The following is a 25,492-nucleotide window of genomic DNA, read 5'->3' as shown; positions in this document are numbered from 1 at the left end:
GCTAAATCAGTAACATTGTTGGGAGTAGGGTGAAAGCTGATATTTATGCTGGGGTAGGGTAGTAATTGGTTCCAAATGCAAACATTTGGGGCTTCTCTCAACCATAGCCCCACTATCCCCCTATGTTTAGGCTGAATCACACGTCAGAACATCTGGAATTCTTCAGCAATAATGTCATCAAAATTGATGCCAAGCTGCTCTGTGAAGTTTATTCCCAAGAGTAAGCAATCTGGCTCACAATCAATATGCAGTGTAAAGAAACATTTCCTTAACAAATAAGAGTGCTTTATGGTATATGATAACATACAGCAGTGGAACATATTATGCAGCTGTTGTCAGCAACAGACATCACAGTGTTGTGTTGTGAGGGGGTGACTTTGCCATCTGGCTGATGCCATTGTGTTGAGTTAAAACTGAGTTTAGCCTTCACGTTCGGATTCTCATGTTTGGCAAATGTTACTTTTGTAATCTTTTAACATCTTCCGTTCCTATAGGACAATTCTCTCACGTTCCATAAATATATCAATCTTAAGCCGTTTTCAATCATATCTGACAACCAGGTTTTTAGGAAAAGTCCAAAACGAAACTATTCTGAACAAAAGTGTGAACACAACATGCTATAATTTCAAAGATTTTACTGAGTAACAGTTCATATAAGGAAATCAGTCAATTTAAATAATTTCATTAGGCCCTAATCCTTGGAATTCACATAACTGGGAATACAGCTATCCATCTGTTGGTCACAGATACCTTTAAAAAAAAGTTAGAGACAAGGATAAAAAAAACAGTCAGTATCTGGTGTGACCACTATTTGCTTCATGCACATCTCCTTCGCATAGAGTTGATTAGGCTCTTGATTGTGTCCTGTGGAATGTTGTCCTACTCCGTTTCAATGGCTGTTCAAAGTTGCTGGATATTGTCGGGAACGGGAACCCGCTGTCGTACACGTCAATCCAGAGCATCACAAACGTGCTCATTGGGTGACATGTCTGGTGAGTATGCAAGCCATGGAAGAACTGGAACGTTTTCAGCTTTCAGGAATTATGTACAGATCCTTGTGATATTGGGCCGTGTATTATCATGCTGAAACATGAGGTGATGACGGCGGATGAATGGCACGACAATGGGCCTGAGGATCTCATCACGGTATTTTTGTGCATCAAAATTGCCACAATAATTTTGTTCATTGTCCGTAGCTAATGGCTGCCCATACCATAACCCCACCTCCACCATGGGGCACTCTGTTCATATCCACAAATCGCTCGCCCACACAACGCCATACACTTGGTCTGCGCTTGTGAGGCTGTTTGGATGTACTGACAAATTCTCTAAAACGATGTTGGAGGCAACTTATTGTAGAGAAATGAACATGACATTTTCTGGCAGCTGCTCTGGTGGACATTCCTGCAGTCAGCATGCCATCTACTCGCTCCCTCCAAACTTGAGACATCTGTGGCATTGTTGTGTGACTAAACTGCACATTTTAGAGTGGCCTTATATTGTCCACAGCACAAGGTGCACCTGTGTAATGAACATGCTGTTTAATAAGCTTCTTGATATGCCACACTTGTCAGGTGGATGGATTATCTTGGCAAAGGAGAAATGCTCACTGACAGGGATGTAAACAAATGTGAGAGAACCAGGTTTGAGAGAAATAAGCTTTTTGTGCATATGAAACATTTCTGAGCTCTTTTATTTTAGCTCATGAAACATGGGACCAACACTTTACATGTTGCGTTTATATTTTTGTTCAGTATATTCTAAAGATTCAAATATGCATATTTGGAGATACTCAGCAAAATATTTTGGAAGTGCGAACAACATTATAATTAAAGTGTGCTTCATTCTGCACAAGAAAAATGTCATTTTAGACTTTCTGGAAACCTTTTGACTGTTTTTTATTTAATGGGGCCCATAGTCAATCCTGTGATGTACAGTGTTTTGCTGCAATTGCATTCAAGTAAAAGCCAAACCAGCTGACTGACGTTGGCAGGATATCATGATGTCTGTACTCTGTAGGTGGTTCTCAGGAAAGGAATAGAGATAATATCCAACCACTGTCAAAATGCACATAAGCTCAACAGCCCATGGAGCTCTGACAGTCCTCACATCTGTACATTTTACGCTATGTGAAGCCCAATAATTAGCATTCAGTTTTAAGCCCAAAATATATATAATAATAGAAAGCCCACATACATTCATCCATTACTGCACACACCATGTTCATAGATATGTCAACTTTCTGAGGGCCTGAAATTCCCTGTTCAGATTTGGTGTAATTTGTGTCACTGTTACAGTTTTCAGCTCCAAGCTGTCAAGTGAAGCTATCTTTCTCTAGTAGAAACCCAAACATGCCAGTTCTGCCTCATGCGACTGGTGGATGATAGTCAGACAGGATCAGTCCTGCTCAGTTTCCTCTCAGTTCAACCAACCAGCTGTTTATTTTGTGAAAATTAATGGAAGGGGAATATATTTCTGAAATGAAGTTTGTTATAGCAAATTATTCCAGGTTTGGAACATGGACGTTAGCTGAATAGAATCCTCAGATTCCATTTCATATTAATGTCATTAAAGATGACGTGTTTGTAATAATTATTCAGATTATCAACAAATGTGTTTAATAAGGACGCATGCATTTATAAATAATTGAATGCCATCATATAAATAAAACACAATGCAATAGAATAATAATGATACTTGTTAGTTCACTCGCATTACAGTATAAATTATTTATTAATGGATTAGCGAATGACCATGATAACTATACTGAACAAAAATATAAACACAACATGTAAAGTGTTGGTCTCATGTTTCTTGAGCTGAAATAAAAGTTTCCCCCGATATTTGCCATATGCACAAAAAGCTTATTTCTCTCAAATGTTGTGCACACATTTGTTTACATCCCTGTTAGTGAGCATTTCTCCTTTGCCAAGATAATCCATTCACCTGACAGGTGTGGCATATCAAGAATCTGATTAAACAGCATGTTCATTACACAGGTGCACCTTGTGCTGTGGACAATAAATGGCCACTCAAAAATGTGCAGTTTTGTCACACAACACAATGCCATATGTTATGAGGGAGCGTGCAATTGGCATGCTGACTGCAGGAATGTCCACCAGAGATGTTACCAGAGAATTTAATGTTAATTTCTCTACAATAAGCCGCCTCCAACGTCGTTTTAGAGAATTTGGCAGCACGTCCAACCAGCCTCACAACCACAGACCACGTACGTGTATGGTGTTGTGTGGGCGAGCACTTTGCTGATGTCAACGTTGTGAACAGAGTGCCCCATGCTGGCAGTGGGGTTTATGGCATGGACAGGAATAAGCTACTGACAACGAACACAATTGCATTTTATTGATGGCAATTTGAACAGAGATAACTTGACAAGATGCTGAGGCCCATTGTCGTGCCATTCATCTGCTGCCATCACCTTATGTTTCAGCATCATAATGCACAGCCATAATGCCATGTCGCAAGGATCTGTGCACAATTCCTGGAAGCGGAAAATGTCCCAGTTTTTCCATGGCCTGCATACTCACCAGACATGTCACCCATTGAGCATGTTTGGGATGCTCTGGATCGACGTGTACGACGGCTTGTTCCAGTTTCCACCAATATCCAGCAACTTTGCACAGCCATTGAAGATGACTGGGACCAGTGGTGGAAAAAGTCCTCAATTGTCATACTTGAGTAAAAGTAAAGAAATACCTTTAATAGAAAATGACTCAAGTAAAAGTGAAAGTCACCCAGTAAAATACGACTTGAGTAAAATATATACTTAAGTATCAAAAGTAAATGGAATTGCTTAAAGGTACTTAAGTACCAAAGTAAAAGAATAAACCATTTCAAATTCCATATATTAAGCAAACCAAACGGCATACTTTTTTATTTTTTATTTATTAGCGGATAGCCAGGGGCACACTCTAAAATACAATTTACAAATGAAGCATTTGTGTTTAGTGAATTGGCCAGATCAGAAGAAGTAGGGATGACCAGGGATGTTCTCTTGATAAGTGTGTGAGTTGTACCATTTTCCTGTCAAATTGTAGCTACTACTTTTGGGTGTCAGGGAAAATGTATAGAGTAAAAAGTACATTATTTTCTTTAGGAATGTAGTGAAGTAAAAGTAAACGTTGCCAAAAATAATAAATAGTAAAGTAAAGTACAGATACCCCAAAAAACAACTTAAGTAGCACTTTAACATATTTTTACTTAAGTACTTTACACCACTGAGTGGGACAACATTCCACAGGCCACAATTAACAGCATGATCAACTCTATGCGAAGGAGATGTGTCGCGCTGCATGAGACAAATGATGGTAACACCAGATACTGACTGACTGGTCTTCTGATCCATGCCCCTACCTTTTTTTTAAGGTGTCTGTGACCAATGGATGCATATATATATTTCCAGTCATGTGAAATCCATAGACTGGGGCCTAATGAATTAATTTCAATTGAGAGATTTCCTTACTTACTGTAACTCAGTAAAATCTTTGAAGTTGTTGCATTTATAATTTGGTTCAGTGTAGTTATAGTTATATCAAGTAGAGTAAAGCTGTCTGTTTTCAAGGAAAGGTACCAGATATAAAAGATCAAGCAAAGCTGCAGTTGGCTCGAAACAGAGCAGCACACCTTGCCCTTAACTGCACATACAGAACTAATATCAACAACATGCCAGTTTTTCCTGGTTGAGGAGAGATTAACTGCATCTCTTCTAGTTTTTATGAAAAATATTACTGTGATGAAAAATCCAGATTGTCTGCATACTCAAATAACATTCAGCTCAGATACTCACACATACCCCACAAGATATGCCACCAGGGGTCTCTTCACAGTCCCAAAGTCCAAAACGAATTCACAGCAACGCACTGTATTATACAGAGCCATGATCACATGGAACTCCCTTCCATCTCCAATTACTCAAGCAAACAGCAAAATGGCCTTATAAAAATGGATTATACAACATCTCCTGGAACGGCAGGGACTGTGAGGACACACACACACACAAACAGACACACTCTAACACACTTATAATTGTTGTTGTTGTGTTGTTTGTATAATGTTTGTTGTTGTATTGTTTGTATATCGTTGTATTAAAAATGTCTGTGACTTGTCTGTCAGTGTATCAGTGTTTTGTTACTTGTGTTTCTTGGGTCCCCAGGAACAGTAGCTGCTGCTTCTGCAAAAGCTAATGGGGATCCAAATAAAGAAAGAAATATAGTAGATTACATGATTCAATATTTTCACATAAAAAAAAAATACAGCTCCATAAGATTGGCATTGCTAAACAAAGAGAGTGAGGTTGTTCTGTTGTGTATGTTTTGTCCTACAGGCAGAGTAGCAGGACAAATCAGCAGGCCCCAGGACAAACCTCCTGTAACTAGAGATGGAGAGCCTGGCCAACAGCATTGACTGATTGTTAGCATTAGTGGCTGTGAGTGTGATTAATATGCCTGCCCCTCACATAGCACTCAGAAAAAAAGAGAGGTGTTGCTTAAAACTGAACAGGTGTGGCCACATTTGATCCTTTTAAAGAAGATAATCCATAACCTAAATCATAACCACATCGAAGCTGGCTAGTTGCATACGTAGCATGTGCCAGAATGGATGTCTCTGGGAGTACAGATGCTGTTGCATTAATTCCTCAAACTAAAATCAGAGTGAATGTGTCCCATGGCCTAATGATCTTGTAGTGTGGGATGCTGTGAGTGCTGCTGAGATGCTGGGAGAACATACTGTGCTCCGCTTTACTGAATTCTCAACTCTCATAATTGCTGCACTATGATTTTTCTTCTTCCAAGCAGCCCCATAGCATCTGCTTGTTTGCCTGGGCCTCCTGTCTTCTACGGTCTTTACCAGCCCCTCAGCTGACACACACACACACAGACTGTGCCTGTAACATTTGCCTGAACATTTGGACTCAAATTTGAGAGGATTACGTTCCCATGCTGATATGTCAAACACTGTGACTGTACCACAACCATTTGGTTTTTGTGGAATGTTGTCTGTCACTAAATATATGCCAATGCAATCGTGCCCGCTCTGTCTGGATTGATAATACTAGCTCAATAAAAACAGCACAGTATACTTCTATAGAACATTGTGAAAGTGATTAATGTATTACAAATCAAAGGAAAGAAAAGTCTGATTCATGCTTAATCAGAACAGAACCCTAATCACAGACATACATGACATGGAAGATCCTTCATTCATTCTCCCATCTCCCATCTTTCAGAGAAGGCTTTGAAATGGCCAAGCGATTAACCAGGCTGCGTTCTCAACATCTGTAAGAGGTTCATCTGTGCAGCAGAGATCGTGGGCTCAAGCCCTCCCTCTGTGCCCCTATGGAAAAAGGGGTCTGCCAGAATGAGCAATGATGCTGACGGCCCTGATTATTAGGATTAATTGTCTTTTAGCCATGCAGTGGAGCAAGTGTGCCAGGATAAAGCAAGGTGGAAGTAACGAGGACTATTGAGTAGTCGTTGTGTTATCCTTCAAGCCACCCTTCACGAAACGGTTGTTTTAAGGTCCTTCGCTTATCAACACCACTGAGATTGGCATTAATAAAATGTCTCTTAGAAAATGATGGTGAGCTGTGAAGTACAGCTTTTCACTGAGGTATACTGTACTTACAGTCATGGTGAAGGGATGACGGAGGTTTTAGCAAATACCATAGAGTCAGAGTAAAAAGCTTTATAGTGGGTGGCCCTCTGCCTGCACACCTGCTAGGGTAACACCAAGGGGTATGTCTAAAGGGATGTGACCTGACTTGAGCTCTTCATTACATTCTGCTTGACCTCCTATACATCACTGATATTGATTATCATACATGGGACAAGCTCCCCCTATCACTAGCATATGGTTGTCTGACAACATGTAATGCTACATGACAAAGATTCATGTGTTTTAGAAAAACAGAACGAAATTCTTGTTTTCTTTTCCTCCACATTTTCATGGGGTAGGCTAAAGTGGAGGTGCTTTCAAGCTTCTCTTGAGGCAGAGAGCACCTGGAATGTCCTAAGGTAAACATACACAAAGGGGCAGGTCAAGACCTTTAGATTAGGATATTTTTATTTGCAAGCTCTTAGTGAGGATAAATGTGAAAAGGTTATGGTTTCCCCGTGTACCACAAAAAAACGTGACAGCCACAGTGTGTCACCCAACACTGACCTCTTTAAACGAATGGGGATTTTGGTTTTAGTTCACCTTGCATTTTGGTAATCAATATTTACATCTACTATTGAAGTGTTTGTTTTATCTTACCTCCAACATATTTGAAACCCATAATGTGGTAAAGTTGTTTTGGTTACACCTCCTCAAAGTCAAACAGACCTGATTTCAGGGGAAGTTGCAAATAGATGCCTGACTGCAAACAAAGCATCCAAACAGCTGTCACTTGCAGGCATGTTCATTCATCATTATTAGATAATAAGTAGGGAATAGCCCCTGAAAGCCTCTATAACTTTTATGTACTCTGCACAAGTGTGCCACCGATAACAGATGAGGCTAGACCCAATGTAAAATTAAATTGCTTTTTATATTGGTTGCAATTAATGGTTGTTAGAAGCAGTGCAGCTCAGTGCATTTGCGGATGTGTCCTATCAATTCCTCCAGGGAGGAACCTATCAGCTCACCATGGGCCTCTGACTGCGTGCAAGCTATTCTAATCTGTTCACATTCAGACAAGCCTCTTTGAATAACTTTCAAAAACATTCAGTTTGATGATGGAATATCTGTCAACAGGATGTCATTAATGTTGTATATGATTAAGTGTATTTAGGACACTTGTCAAACTAAAGTTTGGAGGTGTCCCAGGTTTTAGCACAGGCAGAAAGTTTCACTCACCCCAAGATTATACTCTTATATATGTTTTTATATCCAAAGAAACTTGGACCCATGCATGATTAATTGAACTTTAAGTGCTTTGGGATTCAACGTCATGCTGCATATGGGATTTCTCTCAAGGTGACAGGGTTTTAGTCAATCTCATTTGACTAATCATTGTTGTCTGTTTCATGAATTACATTTTAATTTATACCTGTCTACTTCTGTATATGTCCTTCACAATATCAGTACCTTGCAAGTATATGCATGATATTTCACATTTTGCAAACATGGTGTTTTATTCTGAGCATTTGTAATAGTGTGTTTTCCCATATGAAAGTTGGGGTTTATTGTTGTCTTTATATATCTGATTAGTTGTTTCTGTTTTATTTTAGTGTTTGCAGATACCTCTGGGCCACAGCAAATCTCCCCATACCTCAGTTGTGACAATATGTTGGTTGAAAAGAAGTCATAGGAGAAATCCCTTTGATTCTGGGATACAACTCAGGATCTTCCATTGCCTTGGTAAGAACACAGAGGAGGAAGATAGAGGTACAGTACAATGGAGGCACTGAACATGAACTAATCAGTGCTTTGGGAATATATTTGTCTCTCTTCGACTTTCAAGGGAGTCAAGGGAGGGAGACTGTTTTGAAGTTGTTTCTCATCCACAACATATCTTCCCTGCAGCACTTCTTCTTCATACTTCTAATAATAGTGACTGGTTCAAATGCCAAAATGTGCTTTGCTCTGACATATTGCCCACACCATGTGGTATCATCGGCGTATAATTGTGTGTGTGCGCGCGCGTGTGTGTGTGAAGGTGGCTGATGGCTGTCTACCACAGAGTCACGAACCTAGAGGACTACATTTACCATTTCAAATATGCCTGTTTTTCAAAAGTTTACACACACTCACACAAGCACACTCCCACACGCTGCTTCCCCAGCTTGTCAATGTGCAACGTGGGCTGTGCAGGCTTCGTGCGAACAGATGGGAGGAACAAACCGGCATAAAATATAGTTAAACTAGAACAAAATGACTATGCGAATGGCGTGGCCGCCCTTTGTTTGCCAGGAAGGTGATCCTCAGCATCTGGGAATGATGGAACGCATGATTAAAATTACCAGAGGGAATGATTAATATCTCCTTAAAGCACACACTTCCAGCTTATCAATCATCTCATTACACTGGAAAAGTTAATTGTCTGAGGGGAGGGTTGGGGCCCCTGAACCATGAAAAAGTAGCCCACCCCTCGACATGTTTACTTACACAACAGAACAGACCCAATAACTCTACATGTTCATATCCCACCACTTCTTTCTCACGCTAAATCTTTAAAGTATAATCATTGTATATTGAGCATTAGCAGTTATTTAAATAGAAGACATGTTTATTCCATGTTGTCATTATAACAAAATATTTCTGCATGGCCACTGTCTTCTAATTGTATTGCTAATGGTTCTACTTTCATCAAAGAGTTTATTCTATGACAGTGCCTTGTAGAAGGAAACAGGATCACATCCAAAGGTGAAAACTTCCAATTATCAACTCCAGAAAATTGCTGCACTGCATTGTAATAAAATTCAAGCGCTATGACATTTAACCCTAATGTATTTTAAAAGTTGAAATAAATTATGCAGTGTTTGCCATGTATGTGTGGGCTATGTGCATGAAGAATATTTAAACAGTGAGCCATGGTGAGTGTGTGTATGTGGTGAGAAGAGGGGAGGTATGGGAGGTAGGGGTCCCTGTGCCTACGGTGGCCTGGCTTGCCCTTGCCTCGCCTCCCTCCCCCTGGCTGCCAGTGTGTCCTACTCTTTGCCCTCTCTGCTCCGTTGCGCTCGCTCCCGTCCCCCCACCCACCTCTCCCTGCGTGCCTGCGCTGCCTGAGCCAGCTGCTCCCACTTCATCTTCAGCAGCGTCACCAGGCGGGGTATTAATCATGTTTTTCGACGGGGACACTCCGCTATTTATCTCCCTGACACTTCCAGCATTCAGAGGCCCGTTGCTGGGCACAGCCCATTGAGTAGTAAGATTACACATTACCTCGCTCCATTGCCTCTCCCTGCCCTCTTCATTGACTGGCTGCTCAACGGTGGCATCGTGCTTGCACGATCGGACATAATGTATGCTTTACATGTATGAAAAATACTATCCTGTTTCTTTTTTTCTCCCTTTCCCCTTTAACTTAAGCTTAAGTGTAGCATGTGTACTTGTAATTGGTAATCATCTCTGTCTGTGCTCCTTCTACGTACGTACAGTACAAAGCATAATGTGGTACGGATCTGCCATTTTTATTCCTTATAAGTGGAACTTTCATCAGGAGCTAGCCAGCTAACTAGCTTCTAGTCTTTGTTAGCCACGGCTAGCGGTCCTCGCCTTTTTTCCCCAGCATCAGCCAGCCTTAGCTCGGAAAATCACCCGCCAGTCTACACAGCACGATATCAAGCCAGAGCATATCGGACTGCTTCTCTCTACCATATCACCGGTTTCCTGCCGCTCTGGATCATTACACCGGATCATTACTCCGGATCATCGCAGCTAGCTAGTTGCAAACGAGTGGCTACTGTTAGCTAACGCCTCTGTCCCGAAGCAAGCACCAGCTAGCCTTGAGCTAGCCTCAAGCTAGGCCCATATACCAGCTAAATCTAGGGCTACAATACCTCCTTTGCCAATTGGCCTGGACCCTTTATTGTCGACAGGGAGCCCCGCCAATCCATCACGACTGGACTGCCGACGTGATCGTCCGATGTGGTTTCAACAGGCTATTCTGTTACGATATCGCCGAAGAACCATCTAATTGCCCCGGCACGCTAGCTTTTCTGAACGCTGTGTCCCCTGCTCGCCTAGTAGTAGTGACTACCGAACAGCACCCTGACTCCCCTATTGCTGCTCTTTTGACCCTATGTTCACTCAGCTACACAGCTGATGCCCCCTGGACTGTTTCAATAACACAGTACCTCATTTTGTTTACCTGTCAGCTCCAGCCTCGAACTCAGGTCCTGTATGTACCTAACTGACCCGCTCTGCCCATCGCCATTCATCGCCATTTACCCGTTGTTGTCTTAGCTTTCATGATCAACACCTGTGATTGCTTTATGCCTCTCTCTAATGTCAATATGCCTTGTCTACTGCTGTCTTGGCTAGTTTTTATTGTTTTATTTCAACTATAGAGCCCTCAGTCCCGCTCAAAATGCCTTAGATATTTCTTTCGTCCCACCTCCCACACACATGCGGAGACCTCACCTAGGTTAACTGATGCCTCCAGAGATGAAACCTCTCTCATCGTCATTCAACGCATAGGTTTACCTCCACTGTACTCACATCCTACCATACCCTTGTCTGTACATTATGCCTTGAATCTATTCTACCACGCCCAGAAATCTGCTCCTTTTATTCTCTGTCCCCAATGCACTTGATGACCAGTTCTTATAGCCTTTAGCCGTACCCTTATCCTACTCCTCCTCTGTTCCTCTGGTGATGTAGAGGTTAACCCAGGCCCTACAGCCCCCAGTTCCACTCCTATTCCGCAGGTGCTATCATTTGTTGACATCTGTAACCGTAAAAACCTTGGTTTCATGCATGTTAACATCAGAAGCCTTCACCCTAAGTTCGTTTTTTTCACTGCTTTAGCACACTCCGCCAACCCTGATGTCTTAGCTGTGTCTGAATCCTGGCATAGGAAGGCCAACAAAAATTCTGACATTTCCATCCCCAACTACAACATTTTCCGCCAAGATAGAACTGCCAAAGGGGGTGGAGTCTACTGGAGAGACAGCCTGCAGAGTTCTGTCACGCTATCCAGATCTGTGCCCAAACAGTTCGAGCTTCTACTTTTAAAAATCTACCTTTCCAGAAATACGTCTCTCACTATTGGTGCTTGTTATAGACCCACCTCAGCCCCCAGCTGTACCCTGGACACCATATGTGAATTAATTGCCCCCCATATATCTTCAGAGTTTGTACTGTTAGGTGACCTAAACTAGGCTATGCTTAACACCCTGGCCGTCCTACAATCTAAGATAGATGCCCTCAATCTCACACAAATTATCATGGAACCTACCAGGTACAACCCTAAATCCGTAAACACGGGCATCCTTATAGATATCATCCTGACCAACCTGCCCTCTCAATACACCTCTGCTGTCTTCAACCAGGATCTCAGCGATCACTGCCTCATTGCCTGTGTCCGTAATGGGTCTGCTGTCATTGACCTCATTGACCTCATTCCATCAGTAGAGGATGCCTGGTTATTCTTTAAAAGTGCTTTCCTCACCATCTTAAATAAGCATGCCCCGTTCAAGAAACTGTAGAACTAAGAACAGATATAGCCCTTGGTTCACTCCAAACCTGGACCAGCACAAAAACATCCTGTAGCGTACTGCATTAGCATCGAATAGCCCCCGCTATTATTTTCAGGGAACTTAGGAACCAATATACACAGGCAGTTAGGATAGCAAAGGCTAGCTTTTTCAAACATAAATTTGCATCCGGTAGCAAAAACTCAAAAAAGTTCTGGGAAACTGTAAAGTAAATGGAGAATAAGAGCACCTCCTCCCAGCTGCCCACTGCACTGAGGACAGGAAACACTGTCACCACCGATAAATCTACGATAATCGAGAATTTCAATGAGCATTTTTCTACAGCTGGCCATGGTTTCCACCTGGCTACCCCTACCCCGGTCAACAGCTCTGCACCCCCCTCAGCAACTTGCCCAAGCCTCCCCTATTTTTCCTTCATCGAAATCCAGATAGCTGATGTTCTGAAAGAGCTGCAAAATCTGGACCCCTACAAATCAGCTGGGCTAGACAATCTGGACCCTCTCTTTCTAAAATTATTTGCCGCAATTGTTGCAACCCCTATTACTAGCCTGTTCAACCTCTCTTTAGTATCGTATGAGATCCCCAAAGATTGGAAAGCTGCCGCGGTCATCCCCCTCGTCAAAGGGGGAGACACTCTAGACCCAAACTGTTACAGACCTATATCTATCCTACCCTGCCTTTCTAAGGTCTTCGAAAGCCAAGTTAACAAACAGATCACCGACCATTTCGAATCCCTGTAGACTCATATCTCCCTCACTAACTTTAATCATCAGCTGTCAGAGCAGCTCACAGATCACTGCACCTGTACATAGCCCATCTGTAAATATCCCACCCAACTACCTCATCCCCATATAGTTTTTTATTTTTTGCTCCTTTGCACCCCAGTATCTCTACCTGCACATTCATCTTCTGCACATCTATCACTCCAGTGTATAATTGCTAAATTGTAATTATTTTGCCACTATGGCCTATTTATTGCCTATTTATTGCCTATTTATTGCCTATTTATTGCACACACTACATATAGACTTTTTCTATTATGTTATTGACTGTAAGTTTATTTATTCCATGTGTAACTCTGTGTTGTTTGTGTCACACTGCTTTGCGTTATCTTGGCCAGGTTGCAGTTGTAAATGAGAACTTGTTCTCAGCTGGCCTACCTGGTTAAATTAAGGTGAAATAAATTCAAAATAAGTATATGCTACTTTTGTATTTGCGTCACATGGACAGTACATTCAGAGTAATAATATTTCAAAGATATTTTAACCTTGACAATTTAACATGCTCAATGTCAATATAGTGATGGTTTTGATTTCCTCATGGTTTTCAAATAAGGCTTCGAAATACTGTAGTAACTTGAAATAGCTTAGCATCCAACTACTTTCTTACCCTATCATCCAAAAAGAATTGTGAACAGCTTCAAAATCTGTATACTTTTCCACTTTCTTTGGTACTTTAATGAGAGTGGTGAAATGCTTACCTAACTTAGCTATGTGTACTGATGTATTGCTTTCAATGAGGCAGTGGAAATGTAGGCGTCTGTTAACTCCAATTACTCTCACTGACCCTTTTCTCACTTCTCTCTCTCACTGTGTCTTGAAACACTTATCTGATTAATACTGTAATGTGTTATGGTTTATGGCTCGTCATTTTCAACTGAAAGAACCTTACTGTAAAACCTAATTGCTTGAATGCTTGAAATAAAACGAGTACATGTAATTAAAACTTAAAGGGCCGGTTTCTTGGACATAGATTAAGTTTAGCACTAAAAAGCATTTTCAATGCAGATTCTTCATAGTTTTTTTGTGTTTTTTTTTGTCCAGGAGAACACTTAATCTGTGTCCGGAAAACCGGAGTAAAAGTACATTTCCTCGTCTGTGACTTGGTACAAGCTTTTATGTTGGTAAATTGAACATCAATCTCAAGTTGAAGTAATACGATGCCTCTTCCTCTAGTATGAAAATTGTTAACACAACTGAATTAGACAGAAGATGAGAAAAAGGTGTCTTGGAGAAACAGGAAGCGTTACTGTAGGCTGATAGCCCATCTAATGCACTCATGTGAATGCTGAATGAATGAATGAGAGGTTCCTGAGGGATCTCTTCAGCTTTGGGTTTAGTTTTGAATGGGAGTGTCAACTAAATCCCCTTCAGATGGAAATTGAGGGTGAAAGTGTGTTGAAATCCAGCCAAATAGTAAATCAAATATCTATTTTCAAAGAGGAAGTGCATTTTTAGAACAGTGGAGTAAAGAATGCTCACAACCCTTTCCTCCTACTCTCTCTATCTCTCCCTGTCTCTCTCCCTCTCTCTCTCTCTCATTCTCTCAATTTCTAAGAACTAAGAATTATTTTAGCATATTTCTTAGAGCATACTTTAAATACCAGTAACTTCAAGTTTAGAATCATCTCTCTAGATCTCACAATGATCCCAGAATGTTTCTTTAGATTGTGGGAACATTGTGGGAATATATCAAGAGATAGGTTCCCAAAACACTAAAACTGTCCAGTTTTCTGACATTCAGATGTTTGTATCAGGGTGCACAAAAATTTCCTTTCATGTTGCAAGAATATTGACAGAACACCTGGGGCCTCTTTTATAAATATTGCATAAACAATATACAAAAATATAACTTATGAACAGAATTTACAATGTTCGTATGCATAGAAAAAGTGTGATTTATCAAACAATCCTACGAGCGTGATATGCAGGAGATAATCGTTGATAAATACAAATTGTTCTCAGCTTCAGTGCTCATGTACGACCTTGGGTATTTGCATTATAAAACGCCCCTAATTAACCATACAGTATATAGTCAAAATCATTCCTTTAAACCACGTGGGGAATATACAAATCTGTACCATTAAATACCATACAATGGCGCAACCAAAAGTAAGCGACGAATAAAACACTTTTTCGAGCCTGAAATAGAGGTTCTAGTGTCAGAGATTGAGTACAACCAAAAGGTTTTATTTGGCTAGCTCAGTTGTGGTTTGACCAGTAAAAATTAAAACATAGCTACAAAGAGAGGACCATTAGGACAATTGAAGTTGCTTTAGCAATGGCAAATATACTGTACTTCAACTGAATAGGCAACACTCACCAATAAGCCATCCATCCTCAACAGCACCCTCCTGTAGGCATATAGGCCAACATTGCTGTTCTGCAGAACGAACGAGTCATGCGTTCCACCTGGCCACCTGGCCACCTGGCCACCTGGCCACCTGGCCACCACATTCAGCACTGTTTTTTGCACATCACCTGCACATTAAGAGTGGAAGTCTTTTCTGTTCACATAGTTGGACTCATTTTGGGATGGTGCTTTTATGGTGATGTGGGTGTTGTCTATTGCTCCGTTCTAGGACTATCCCCGATAAAAAGAAAATTGGGGGTTGACCGTAAGTCGTCTGTTCTTTTGACCATTTTTAAACATGTATTTTTCCATATATAGACACACCCTATGTGTTTTAATGAAATCAACTATATGAATTGACCTTGTCTAATGCTTTAAGCTTACTGTTTGATGAAATAAGACACAAATGACAAGAGGGAGCCAGAGATCTAGATAAACAGAAGAAAACTTAACCTGACCCAACCATTCTCCTCCCGCTCCTGCTGGCCTTCGCAGATTCTGCCTTTACTCTTGTGAAGTTGCCGGGAATAGGCTGCACGAGGAGTCGGCAAACTTTCTCATGTAGAATGTCAATTTATCTTACCATTTCTACCGATCTGCGTGCCAGTTATGGTTTTCATATGCACATTTTTGTGCAATAGTTTCATTCGATTTTTAATAACGTCTTCATTTCTCAAATTCTATCCAAATCTAAATGAAAATGATACAAACCTAAAAAGTAAGTTCTATTGCCATTGGCAACTAAGTAAAAATAGCCTACATAAAGACAGCAAATAAAAACTGCAGCCTGCAGGTAGAGAATATCCTGATAAAAATAAATATCCTATAAATCACATTGGCTTGGCATGGCCTGTCTGCAACGAATTTGAAACACTGTATTAACTGGGTCCAGCCTGAAGCTTGCACTGGCGAACTTGCAACTTTATATAAAATATTCTGGACCTTAGAGTTTCCCTGTCAGTGAGCTTGGGACAGACACAGCTGTGTAGGCTATTTGTGCAAGGGATAAGAAGCAGTGCCTCAAGTCTATTCCAACCAATACCAGCCTCCTCCACCCCGGCACCCAGAGGTTTACCCTACCACTTCCTAAGCAACTCCTGCACCATGTCAGCGTTGTTACCCAGCACACCAACCTCGAAGCGTCACCACCTCTCAAACTCAGAAAGGAAGACACCCCAGATGTAAAGTGTATTCAGAAAGTATTCAGACCTCTTGATTTTTCCCCACATTTTTTTACATTACAGCCTAATTCTAAAATGGATTGAAGTTCAATCTCTACACAATACCTCATAATGACAAAGCAAAAACAGGTTTTAAAAAATGTTTGCGAATACATAAAAAAACTGAAATATCACATTTACATAAGTATTCAGACCCTTTAGTCAGTACTTTGTTGAAGCACCTTTGGCAACGATTACAGCCTTGAGTCTTCTTGGGTATGACACTACAAGCTTGGCACACCTGTATTTGGGGAGTTTCTCCCATTCTTCTCTGCAGATCCTCTCAAGCTCTGTCAGGTTGGATGGAGCACGTCACTGCACAGCTATTTTCAAGTCTCTCCAGAGGTGTTCGATTGTGTTCAAGTCCAGGCTCTGGCTGGGCCACTCAAGGACATTCAGAGACTTGTCTCAAAGCCACTCTTGCATTGTCTTGGCTGTGTGCTTAGGGTCATTGTCCTGTTGGAAGGTGAACCTTGCCCCAGTCTGAGGTCCTGAGCGCTCTTGATCAGGTTTTCATCAAGGATCTCTCTGTACTTTGCACCTTTCATCTTTCTCTCAATCCCTGCCCCTGAAAAACATCCCAACAGCATGATGCTGCTACCACCATGCGTCACCGTAGGGATGGTGCCAGGTTTCCTCCAGACGTGACTCTTGGCACTCAGGCCAAAGAGTTCAATCTTGGTTTCATCAGACCAGAGAATCTTGTTTCTCATGGTCTGAGAGTCCTTTAGGTGCTTTTTGGCAAACTCCAAGCGGGCTGTCATGTGCCTTTTACTGAGGAGTGGCTTCCTATCTCTGTCTGGTTTATCATTTATTTAATCCATTTTAGAATAAGGCTGTAACATAACAAAATGTGGAAAAAGTAAAGTGGTATGAATGCTTTCCGAATGCACTGTATATGAGTGGCAAGTCTTACCCTTTGCAACAAACTGCAGTCCATGTCGTAGTTTTTCTAACCTTTATTTAACTAGTCAAGTCAGTTAAGAACATATTCTTATTTACAATGACGGCCTACCAGAAGGCAAAAGGCCTCCTGCGGGGATGGGGGCTGGGATTAAAAATTAAAAATAAATATAGGACAAAACACACATCACGACAAGAGAGACACCACAACACTACATAAACAGAGACCTAAGACAACAACTTATCATAGCAGCAACTCATGAAAACACAGCATGGTAGCAACACGACATGACAAGCAACACAACATGGCAGCAGAACAACATGGTAGCTTCAAAAAACATGGTACAAACATTGTTGGGTACAGACAACAGCACAAAGGGCAAGAAGGTAGAGACAACAATACATCACACGAAGCAGCCACTACTGTCAGTAAGAGTGTCCATGATTGAGTCTTTGAATGAAGAGATGGAGAGAAAACGGTCCAGTTTGAGTTTTTTTTTGCAGCTCGTTCCAGTTGATAGCTGCAGCGAACTGAAAAGAGGAGCAACCCAGGGATGTGTTTGCTTTGGGGACCATTAACAGAATGTGACTGGCAGAACGGGTGTTGTATGTGGAGGATGAGGGCTGCAGTAGGTATCTCAGATAGGGGGGAGTGAGGCCTAAGAGGGTTTTATAAATAAGCATCAACCAGTGCTTGCATATGTTGTGCCACATATGCATTTCAGAAACATGTGCACGACAACCGAGAAAACAGCAAAGACATCCATAACTCAGTGCTGCACTCCTTCTATGTGGATAACTGTCTATAGAGCCTTCCCGCCATCCAGGAGGAGGCCAAACAACTGCTGGTCAGAATGCGAGAACTGATAGCTTCAGGGGGCTCCGAAATACAGCAGTTGGCCAGCAACCAGACATCTGTAGTTGACCACCTTCCTCCTGAAGCACGATCTGAAAGGGCTAAACTCTGAGTCACCGAACAGAACCAAGAGAGGGTACCCTCGGCCTGAGTTGGCACTGTCCATCGGATGCATTGGGCTACAAGCAACGACCAGTTGAGTACAAGAGCCTTACCCTGACAAATGTGTACAAAGTCTTGGCAGGCCTGGACTGAGTGGGAAGGTGAGCTCCCTGACTTGGACAAGATCCAGATTCCCAGATGCTATAGCCCCAGTGAACATCTCACAGAGTCACTTTCCAGAGAGCAGGCTTATGGGTCAGTGACATGCCTCAGGATGGAAACCCAGCAGGCACAAGTCCACGTCTTCTTTGTCATGGCTCACTCAAGAGTAGCTCCTAAACATCCTTTCTCAATTATCCGCCTTGAACTGTGTGCAGCCCTTACAGGTGCCCAGCTGGTCAAGCTGGTACAGACCGAGTACCTTACCTGTGGACAGGACAGTTCTGTGGTCAGACTCCACTACAGTGTTGACTTGGTTTCTCTCAGAATCCTTCCCATACAAAGTCTGTGTGACGGAACTCCTGGACCACACATCACCACAGGATTGGAGGTATGTTGACACACAGAACAACATAGCAGATGACATCACCAGAGGAAAGCGTCTGGCTGAGTTTTCTGCTACGCACAGGTGGAATCATGGCCCTCCATTCCTTCACTTACCCCCTGATCAGTGGCCAAAGGCTCCGACTGTAGCACCACAGGAACAACTATCAGAGTTGAGGAAACCACTGTTCTGTGGACTCACTCAAGTCCCCCCCCCAAAAAAACAAATGGACAGTTATAGTGTTTTGGGAACCTATCTCTTGTCATATCCCCACAATGTTCCCACAAAATAAAGACATTTGAGGAACGTTTAAAGAACATGTGTTCAGGAAATGTTCTTGCAACATCAGGTGAATGTTTTTTGCACCCTAAAATAAACATTATGTAATCATCTGCAAAACTGGACCATTTTTGTGTTTTGGGAACATATCTTTTTAGATGACCCTATAATGTTCCACCAGACTGTTCCCACAACCTAATGAAATATTCTGGGAACCTTTTAAAGAACAGACAATGTGTTCTGGGAATGTTCTTACAACCTCAGGCGGATGTTTTATACAAAAATGGTTTAATCATCAGCACGACTGAACAGTTTTTGTTGGATATGCTGGATATATCCAAGGATATTTCATTTCAAGTTTTTATTATCCTAATGTTAGATAAAACCCTAACTAGAACTTAATGGGAATCTTCGCTAATGTTCTGGGAATGTTCCCGGTTTGCTGGGAAGAGACTCACTTTTCACTCACTGATACCACCTGACTATGTGGAAAAATGAAATTCTTTATTGGTAATTTGCCCTTCACTTATCTTGTAAATCTTGGTGGAGAGACTGAGGGGGTGATGGGTGGCTATTAACAAGAAAAAACATCCCTTAGGCAGTCAGTGTAAGGGACATAGGAGACCTGTGTTTTCTTTTCTCCCGCCTTTTTCCTCTCTTATTTCATTCCTATAGTTGTAACCCAAAGTTTTGAGACAAGTAGAGGGGGTGGAAAACTTGGATAGAGAAAATAAATACTTGCCATCCTATCAGTATTTGGGCATGCTGTATCACTGCTTATTAATCGTAGCTAACAGTTTTTTGGGTTTCTCTTTTGGCCCAGGGTCTCAAATGGGCCTCAAGAGAAGTGATTACAGTCAAAGAGAAAATCCAATCCATGAAACTTGTTTTTTTCCCTTCTTTGTCTGAACACTCCCTGGGGACTTATTGCAAGCACATATGGTTCAGATTCCAAGTGTGAAATAGGCCTAAACACCAATTATTTTATGGTATAAACAATGGAGAAAGATTTTCAGCCTTGTAACTACTTACTGTAGCTTAGATTAACCTTGCCTATATGTTTCTCCTTCATAAACGGTACAACACTGTTTTACAACACAACTTAATATCATAGTTTTAAAACCGATGACTCCCAGTCCTACTGCTCAGGTCAGTTGTTTTATGGGAGTTCAACCACACCCCTCCACTCCCCTCCTCTTCCTCTTCTTCTCCCCTCCCCAGGCCCATGCTGCCAGTGGTCCAGGCTGGCTGGGTTAATTTGAAACAGGAAATGGCAGCATCATGACTGTTGGTAATGTCTGCTTACACTGCCTGTAATTGGTTGAATTCAGGACCATGAGGAGTGGGTGTTAGTGGTGGGGTCTATGGGGCAGGGAGCCAGCATGACTTCATAAAGCCACCATAAGACGTCTATAGACTAACACTGCTGAGTAAGTAAATATAGTTCCCTAATTTCTCTTATGTTCTTGGTATCTTATTTTTTGGTTTTTATATGTTTTTCTGGGTTATAGCTCTACCAATTTTCATGATGACTTAGAGACATGTCGGGATTGACCCAAGCACTGGGGGTTGAAATCCTTAACAAATGAATTCACCCAAACATTAATATTAATGGATTAGAAATCCGTGGCTTAAAAACTAAGGTGTCATTGTACGCTGATGATTCATGTTTTCTTTTAAAACCACAACTAGAGTCTCTCCACGGCCTCATAGAGGATCTAGATACCTTTGCTATCCTCTCTGGATTAAAACCAAATTATGATAAATGTACCATATTACGTATTGGATCACTAAAAAATACACATTTTATATTGCCATGTAGTTTACCAATTAAATGGTCTGACGGAGATGTGGATATACTCGGTATAAAAATCCCAAAAGAAAGAAATGATCTCACTCCAATAAATTTTTATAGAAAGTTAGCAAAAATAGATAAGATCTTGCTACCATGGAAAGGAAAATACTTGTCTATTTGTGGAAAAATCACCCTGATTAACTCTTTAGTCATATCACAGTTTACCTATTTGCTTATGGTTTTGCCTACACCTAGTGACCTGCTTTTTAAATTATATGAACAAAAAATATTCCATTTTATTTGGAACGGCAAGCCAGATAAAATTAAAAGGGCCTATTTATATAACGAATATGAATTCGGAGGGCAGAAATTATTAAATATTAAAGCATTAGACCTCTCACTAAAGGCATCAGTCATACAAAAGTTATACTTAAATCCAAACTGGTTCTCTAGTAAATTGGTACGAATGTCTCATCCTATGTTCAAGAAGGGCCTTTTTCCCTTTATTCAGATTACACCTGCTCACTTTCGGTTGTTTGAAAAGGAAATAATCTCCAAAATATCCTTATTTTTTAAACAAGCCTTAGAAAGTTGGTTGCAATTTCAGTTTAATCCACCTGAAAGGACGGAACAAATAGTACAACAAATATTGTGGTTAAATTCAAATATAGTAATTGATAAAAAAACTGTATTTATCGAAGAAATGTTTAAAAAAGGTATAATTTTTGTGAATGATATCATAAATAGGACTGGTGGAGTTATGTCACACATGCAGCTCACACAGACATATGGAAATGTCTGCTCTACCCAAAATTACAACCAATTAATTGCAGCATTACCACAAAAATGGAAGAGGCAAGTAGAAGGGGAAAAAAGTAAGGAACTTGTATGTCGGCCCTGTATTAAAGAACATAAATGGTTAAAGAAAAGTGTGATAAATAAAAACATATACCAATTTCATTTAAGGACCAAAAAACTGACAGCTGTGCCATATAAATTGCAAAATAGTTGGGAAGAGATGTTCGATGTACCCATTCCATGGCACATGGTTTATGAATTGATACGCAAAACAACGCCGGATTCAAAACTTCGAATTTTTCAATTTAAATTATTGTACAAAATTCTTGCAACTAATAGAATGTTATATATATGGGGTATACAATCTTCCCAGCTCTGTAGATTCTGCTGTGAGGAGGCAGAGTCATTAGACCATTTATTTTGGTATTGTCCATATGTAGCTCGTTTTTGGTCACAGGTCCAGGAATGGCTGAAGAATTGCAACATTTGCCTAGAACTAACGCTACAGATAGCAATACTGGGGGATTTGAAAAGCCATAGTCAATCAATCAATAATATAATAATTATTTTAGCAAAAATGTTTATTTTTAATTTACAATCTGTAGAAGCTATGAGAATAGGAAGGTTCAAATCTTTTGTGAAGCATCACAGCACAGTTGAAAAATATATGGCAAATAAAAATCCGAAATGGATGATGTTGGAAGATAGATGGGAAGGGTTGAGTAGAACTGAAGGGTGGGACTAATAACAAGATAAACAATGTAGGGCATACGGGATCTGTGAAATGTGTATAGGTGCGGAGCTTTTGTGAAATAGCACAGTTACAAGTGGAAATAAAATTGGATGGACAACAGAAATAGAGGAAGGACTAAGAACAAACAAGAGAGAACTATTATAAAGTAGTCTGTGTCTGTAAAATAGGTATAAGATGTATAAATTGAAGGTAAAAGCAGAAGTGTTTATTAGTTTACTCCAATTGGGGGAGCGGTGGTAGGGTTGCGGGGAATAATAATAAAGGTATATTCTTTAAAAAAGTATGTATGTCTATATAGGTATGTGTATGTATATATGTATATATGTATGCATGCGTGTATGGATATATATATTTACCCAAAAAAATATGGGGGATTGGAAATGATGCAGACAATTACATTGGAAGCAACATTCTTTCCGCAATATTAAGCTGATCCACCCCCCCAAAAAAAAAAAAAAAAAAAAAAAAAAAAAAAAAATTCACCCAAATGAGCATTGGCAAGCATGCTTTGATTTGACACATGTATCAAGTGACACTGTCCCACGAGACATTCAACCCACGAGTTCATGTTCTCCACTTAGTTTAGGAGGATATGAATGTCTGATTTCATAACATTCTTCAGTAATGTTGAATTATAATGATTGTTTAAACTTACCACAATGGCAGAAAGTATTATATTAATCTGCCTGCAATGTTCACAGTAAGATTTACCCTCCCAAAAATGTCCATCACATGTCAAAGTATTTATTTTCATTTTAGTGTGTGTATTTTTGGCTTGTCTGTCACTTGGTAGTTGGTTGTACCTGTCATGTCTGAACATAAGGCAGGCATTTTGAAAAGTTAACCATCAGTCACAATGTCATTGCTCATAACACTGTTGGCTTCTGTATCAACAGTGGCTCTTGCATGAAAGACCTGGACTCCTATCAAAAACCTGGGAAATGGAGCTTGGAATATAGCACTGATAACAAGACTTTGGCTTCAAACAAGTAAAACATCAAATACTTCAGCAGTGTGTGTGTGTTTGTGAGATTGTGTGTGTGTGTGTGTGTGTGTGTGTGTGTGTGTGTGTGTGTGTGTGTGTGTGTGTGTGTGTGTGTGTGTGTGTGTGTGTGTGTGTGTGTGTGTGTGTGTGTGTGTGTGTGTGTGTGTGTGTGTGTTCACCCACAGACATCTGTGTTTGTGTGTCTTTACAGCCAAACCCACCCATCTTGAGCTCTAATGACACAGTCTGTTGTGGTTGAGGCCATGGGATTTGGACATACATTCACCTTGCTTTTGATGAACAGAAATTGAGACCAGAAGAAAGGGGACAACATTTGGACCAGGGATTCACCAAAGGGAATAAGATGAAAAGGGAAGGACTAGATGGGTAGTGAAAATACTGTCATGACCAACAGAGTGGCCCATTCATCTGCTGTAATTCAGGGCATTAGTGCCTCGTAGGATCAGCATTGTCAAGGCTACCAACAAGAATTGTTATAGACTTCAGTAGTTTTTTAGATGTGTTCCATGGCATTCTTTCATGTAGATCTCACAGTACAATCCTGTACAGTAGCTTTCATTGTTGTGGTATGATTGTAATAATATTACTATGAAAAGGATCATAATAGGACGCACTGTATTTTGTCAACCAGTAATACAGAATATTGTACATGGATCTTTATTTTACTCTAGATATATTCCACAGAAGAATTGACATATTTATAAACATAATGATTTGCTTTCCTGAACTTAAAGGTGCTATACAGAATTTTTTTGTTTAATTTTTACATTGTAATTTCAAAATATTTCCATAATATGTCTGGCGCTAAAAGTATAAGGATTGTGTTTCACAGTATTACTTACCCGCCAGTGTTTTGATTGGCTGTGATATTTCCCTAAAACTAAAGTAACTTTCGGTTTTGGTCCACCAACTTCAAACAGATGTAAAAATGATATTTTTTGTTATTGAAAATATATTTTACATCGATTTAGATGGTACAATGATTCCCTATGCTATTCAGCGCTTGTTTTTTCACATAAACTGAAATTGAGCGAACAGTGTAGAATTTTGGCAACCAGGTAATGACAGAGCGTTTTCCATACACATCCACAAAGTCAAAACAGCTTTCCCAGTTTGACAACGATGCCGCTCCGGCGGGAGAAATCAATAGGTGAATATCACAGCCAATCACAGCACTGGCGGTTAAGTAATACTGTGAAACACTATCATTCCACTATTAGTGGCAGATATATTATGTACATTTTCTGAAATTACAATGTGAAAATGCAAAAAAATCCTGTGTACCATTTTTAACCTAATACTTTGTCTGCGATTAAGCTGGGGGATTTTGGCGTCTACCCCAATGCTCTGAGCTTAAGAGTAATGATGAATCACCTCTATCTGGCACTGAGTCCTGGAGGACTAGTGATATTCTATCTCCAAATGTCCTATTGATTCTGATCATACTCATAAATTTGTAGCATGACCTCTCTTTAGAATTCTCCCTGCCACGCATCTGAGCCTCTCCTCCGTGGAAAGACTCATTAATGCTTTTGCAAGTGGCTTTATTGAAATGTCTCATTTTTGCCTCTATGATTGATTGTTGACATAGAAACAGATTGGAATAGCTCTCTTCTGTGATTGTTTTGTTAAACAACTACAGACTATCCATTACTAAAGGCGTTGGTCTTTTGTCGTCCCAGAATGCTTGATCCCAGTCTATATCATTTTGAAAAATTAATTATACTTTTAGTCCACGCTTAAAAACACATAGCCCATGAGTCCTGAAAGTCATATCAGCAATGCATTTAACTTTATTTATTAAATTTAGTGTTTGTTTTTCAAGAATTCATTTGTATAATTGTTGTCTCAAGTCAGTTAAAGAAGCTATTATTATATTTTAAAAATACTGTATAAACAAACAAACAGTTACTGTCAAATTATTGTTTATAGTTTATCACTTGTT

At 40.4% G+C, this 25,492-nt stretch overlaps 1 long non-coding RNA gene across 1 annotated transcript in view; it reads left to right on the top strand.

Moving 5' to 3' along the window:
- Positions 1 to 24,346, top strand: part of LOC120053931 — a 28,718-nt gene extending 4,372 nt beyond the window's left edge. Inside the window, exons 2-4 of the long non-coding RNA XR_005477557.1 lie at positions 8,229 to 8,358; positions 23,438 to 23,530; positions 23,738 to 24,346. This is a non-coding gene — a long non-coding RNA (uncharacterized LOC120053931). The remainder of the gene's footprint in view (positions 1 to 8,228; positions 8,359 to 23,437; positions 23,531 to 23,737) is intronic.
- Positions 24,347 to 25,492: the final 1,146 nt, after the last annotated feature.

The sequence above is a fragment of the Salvelinus namaycush genome, chromosome 9 (genome assembly GCF_016432855.1).
Source record: "Salvelinus namaycush isolate Seneca chromosome 9, SaNama_1.0, whole genome shotgun sequence".
Taxonomy (NCBI): Eukaryota; Metazoa; Chordata; class Actinopteri; order Salmoniformes; family Salmonidae; genus Salvelinus; species Salvelinus namaycush.
This window is presented reverse-complemented; position numbering and strand designations above follow the sequence as displayed.